Consider the following 5,386-nt stretch of genomic DNA (forward strand, 5'->3'; position numbering starts at 1 on the left):
ATTGGGTTATTATGTTTTTTTCTCCTTGAATTTGAAGGGGTCATATTTTACTATCTAGAACGGGGTATTATAAATACAATGTTACCCTATTGTTTCCTAAGGGTGAATGTTTGGTACCATTAAAACGTTTAAACCCGCTGCAATTGTTTGCACCTCTCCTAAGTCAGGAATCTGATGTTCATTAGTTGTCGTTTGTTGATGTGGTTCATATTAAAGTGTTTCTCGTTTTTTATATAGATTAGACCGCTGGTTTTCCCTTTTGAGTGGTTTTACACTAGTTATTTTTGGGGACCTTTATATCTTGCTGTTCGGTTTGAGCCAAGACTCCGTGTTAAAGACCGTACTTTGACCTGTAATGGTTTACTTTTATAAATTGTGACTTAGATGGAGAGTTGTCTCATTGCGGCACTCATACCACATCTTTTTATATCTACTAAATTGAAAACAACGTTTTAAACCTATGATTGCGTTGGATAAAAACCGCAATTTTTATACGTGTGCATGCAAAAAAAAAAAATTCATGGTAAAGGGGTCTAAATACAGCACAAACAACATTTTCCCAAAAAAAGACCAAAACTGTGAAAAGGTATATCTTAACAAAACGGGTATTAGTTCAGAAAAAGCTATCGTTAAAGATTTATTTTTCATTTGTCATGCACATTTCATATAACCTTTTAACTGAATTTAAAACTTATACCAAAGATTTGATATCCACATGTTAATCAATACATAATTTGAATGATCCAAAGACAGACTATTTTCACAAATTTGTCTATCATGGAGGACGTTATAATACTTCATAATTTGTAACTCGAATAATTCAAGCCCTTTCCGTGTCAGATTTTCTCCCATTTAGCCTTCGTAGATCAGCGGAATATAACGACTGAATTATTCGGGTTACATAATTTGATGCTAAATTGTTGAAAGCCAGGAGCTTCTGACCTTCCCCATGGACCCTTTACAAGGGCAACCGGAATTATGCCTCCCGTTCTTAAAATCCTGGCCTATGACTATTGAAATGTAAAATAACGCCTTATACCTTAGAATTTGGTATTTCTCGTTATTGGTTTTCTGCTGGTTGGGATCCACCAACTCATTTTAATGTACCGTAGACAATTAATCGAGAGAATTCGGCATCAACCCTGATACTTTAACTATTAAATATACATGCTCCAAGTCAGGAACCGTTACATTAGTGCACTTCACAATTATTTAATTTTTTAGCCAAAAAAAGGTCCAAAATTTTTTAGGATTGTATTCTACGCTCCCTTTTTCAAATATCCTTGAAACGCCCCTGATTGCATAAGCGACACGTACATGTATGGAGGTCTAATCTTCATCTATTAATTGGTGCCGTAGAAGGTCCACCAGAGTTATGAACGAGTATTTCTTGGCAAATAATAGAAAGCTCAGGGTTAGGATTCATAAAACAGAAAAGGTAAAGTGGCAAATATTCATGTTTATTTCAAACGCAGAGAGGTACAACCGGCACCCTTAGCCAAAAATAAATCTTCTTTTTTCTTTATGTGCCTTCGGACTTTATGTTTTGAATTGTAGGTCAACTTTCTATATTTGGTATTTATTCTATAAATGTTGGTCCAACGTGGTACAAATCATGTAATGCAGGAATTTAGTATTTTGGAGTTTGGCAATTTCTTTTTTTAAGGCGGGGACTCCCAACAGACAACATCATGTGTAATTAACGGCAGTGTAGATTGTATTTTTAAATAAAGAGAGTTGCCCGTCCTGTACATGAATTTATCGATTAGAAAGCAATATTAAATTGGAAAGTCTCATTCAAGGGATGAAAATGAAGGGAGCAAAAAGATGTGTTCCAAACGAAATATTTGTATCTTATGAACTTTTACAATAATTTAAATTTTTTTTAGACTAAATGTGAATGGTCTTCTTTGTTTCTCCCATGCCATGAAATTGCCTCCGTTGAAAGTTTGCAAATATCCCATAGAGCAAATTACACGGATGATAAATATTGACCATTTGATACATTGTCGTGTTCTAAGCGACACGTGCATGCAGGTCATAAATTAATTTGTTGAATGAAAAGTATAACAACACTTCAATTGCGGTTCTTTATTCTAAACTAGCTATGAAGCCCTAAAAAATTAGCCGTTGAAAACTCATACTTCACTAAACAAGAAGAACCCTTTTGGTTCAAATTATTAGTGTTGAAACTAGATTAAGCCATGATGCAAATGCCCCACATGACCTGTGGTCTGTTGATGAAATGGTAGTATGTTGCATATGCCGAGTATATATGGATATGATTTTATTGATTTTCTTACTTATTCAAACTTTCCAAATCAAGTGAATTTTGTATTATTTCCTTATTTTGATGGCATACCATTAGGACGAATCAATGGTTATCTATTCTAAGATAATTTGGAACTCTAATTGAAAATTAAGCTTTAAGGAATTATATTACAATTACGCTCACTACTATAATGTAGTACATAACTTAAATTCGGACTACATGTATTTTCCTATTTTGAATCTATTTTCTTATTTTGCACATTTTTGTGTATTATATAAATGGCCTAGAAGTATTTACAAACATTGAAATCGCTTATTTTCAAAAGCTGGAAATATAGTAAAATTTGTAAGGAGATCTGGTTAATCCAAATGGAGATCTAAGGTATATGATAAACTCTCAAGTATTAATGATACACTTTATTTCATCAATACTATAAACTGATGAATATATGCATTTTTCTATTTTCATTTAAATTATAGGTTTTATATTATCAAACTATTTTACTAAAGTAATCGAAATGTAATCATAATTTTTGTTATAATCGATTAAATTACGATTACATGTAATCGAAAATATGGTCGATTACAGATTAATGTCGACTACTTGAAAAAATGTAATCAATTACAATAGATTATGATTACAGATTACGATTACCCCATCCCTGTTTCATGCTATGCCATATGCTGGTGCTCGTTAAATACATTGTAGCTTGTAAATCACCGCCTCTCCCTGGGTAATATTCATTGTCACCTTGATATGTGTCCATACACCGGAGTTAGGCTCTCCTATGGAACCGTTATTTTTGTCGTATAATTACGTTAATCCTGAATTTCATGACATATTAGCCACTGGACATTGAGTGACCACTATGCGTCTCTCTTCCAAGCATGTTTACTGTTTAATTTTCATTATGAAATCCACAATATATATGATGAAAAATTGTAGATTTATTTTCTTGATATACATTAAGGTGCTAATATGTGTATGCGTTGGCCCTTGAATTGGAAAACGGTAGCGGTTTATTATCTCGGCATCTGTATACATATCTTGTGGGGTCGTTACATATGCTTTCTCTAGGTAAGTGGCATATAAAGAAAAAAATTGGCAACGCTGCAATCCTTTTATAAATACTTAAGATAATCGTAAGAGTGGTCGTAAGTATTTCTTAGACACTTAAGTGTGGGTAGAGGCACTCTTAAGTTTACGATCAAAGCTGGTCGTAAATTTTGACGTAAGTTCTTTTGTGAAATTGGTTTTTGACTTAAGACTTGACGTAAGTGTAATCTTAGACTTACGATGTTTTGTGAAATTGGTACTTTTGGTAACTATTAACCCCAAGTGCCTGTACATAGTCGGCTACCTGCATCTGCTGTTTACTGATATCTTTATTTATATGTCACCTTTCTCAAGGAAGAAATGTGTTGTTCTTCTGTCAGAAATGTTGAAAATACCTCTATGATTATTAGTTATTATTTACACTGGATATTTGTTTCTTAAAATAAATTTTTTTACGTGGGCTTTAAAGTTTATCAGTCTCAGTATGTAGTTTTTATGTCCAGATGTTCCAAAGTTGATATTATTTTTGTCTTTTTGTTACTTTAGCCCAAGTGTCCGTCATAATGAGTTATTCCTATATCTTCATTGGCCATACCTACGTGTCACGGTACTTGTCTATCCCAAATTCATGTATTTGGTTTTGATGTTATATTTGTTATTCTCGTGGGATTTTGTCTGATGCTTGGTCCGTTTCTGTGTGTGTTACATTTTAGTGTTGTGTCGTTGTTCTCCTCTTATATTTAATGCGTTTCCCTCGGTTTTAGTTTGTTATCCCGATTTTGTTTTTTGTCCATGGATTTATGAGTTTTGAACAGCGGTATACTACTGTTGCCTTTATCTATGGTACTTTTTTTGCAGTAAACTGAGAGTGCATCTCTGAATTATAATATAAAATAGGTCAATTATTTAAACTAGTACCGTTATAAACTACTATCCCATCTTATTGTCAAGAATTATTATGAACTAGCTGAATTTCCTTTTTTGAATGTGTCGGATTCGGCCTTATATATCTTTGTTTACCACAGTCGTTTGATTTGATTTTTTAGATGTAACAGTATATTTTAAAATAACCGAGGGAACAACCGTTTAACTTCAGATAGGGGGGAGGATATGTTTTTGTTTGTCTGAGTCAGATTTTTTTTCTCGCGCTTTGTGAGAATTTATTTATTTGATTTTTCAACGCTGTCAACCAAATTATTTTGTATAATATTTAACACTATATGGTATGGGGGAAATCAGGATTGAGAATATTTATTTTTGTCACCTGCTTGGCCAATTTATTTTTTGCATCAAATTGGGGATCAGAATATATTTTTTTAAGAAAAAAACATTCCCACTTTTCAAGTTAAATGGTTGTTTCCTTAGTCATATTGACGAATCTGAGTAGGATTGAAAGTAGTACGTAACATGTACATCCTCATTTCTTTAGATATTGGAATTTATCTTTCTATGGACTGTTTTGACATACCGAAAACATCAAATTATCGTATAAAAAACAAATGAAAGTATACCCATTATCAAAATGATTGGAATTATAAAAAAAAATCCTCTTTATATACTTTTATATATATATATATCGTTAAATCAAATTTAAAAAAAATACTGCAAAACTCAGTGTATAGCATGAAAAGAAAAGACTTCCGATGTTCTAGCCCTGCGTATCAGTTCGTTGCAAGTGCAAGTATCATAGTTAGATGTGTAATTTAAGTCTAATTCAAAGGGTCACGGTTTCAGTTCTAAAGTAAGTAATTCCAAAAGTGTGTAATACTTAAACTGGGTCCCCGTTTCAGAAATACTTTCAGTTGGTAGTTGCAATCAGAACACCTATACTATAATTGTTAATGAATTGCCCTAAAATCCATTCATATTGCAAGAATATACCAACGAATATATTTAATTTAGAACGTCAAATAACCTTGAAACTTGGGTCATCAGTGAATTATAATCAGCAAAGTAATAGTGATGTTCATTACGAACTGTGAATGAGTTTGAATATATCAATTTGATAATTTATTACGATAACTTAATTTATTCAGTGTTATTCTGTGATGTAGACTT

This window comes from Mytilus galloprovincialis, chromosome 3 (assembly GCF_965363235.1).
Source record: "Mytilus galloprovincialis chromosome 3, xbMytGall1.hap1.1, whole genome shotgun sequence".
Classification (NCBI taxonomy): Eukaryota; Metazoa; Mollusca; class Bivalvia; order Mytilida; family Mytilidae; genus Mytilus; species Mytilus galloprovincialis.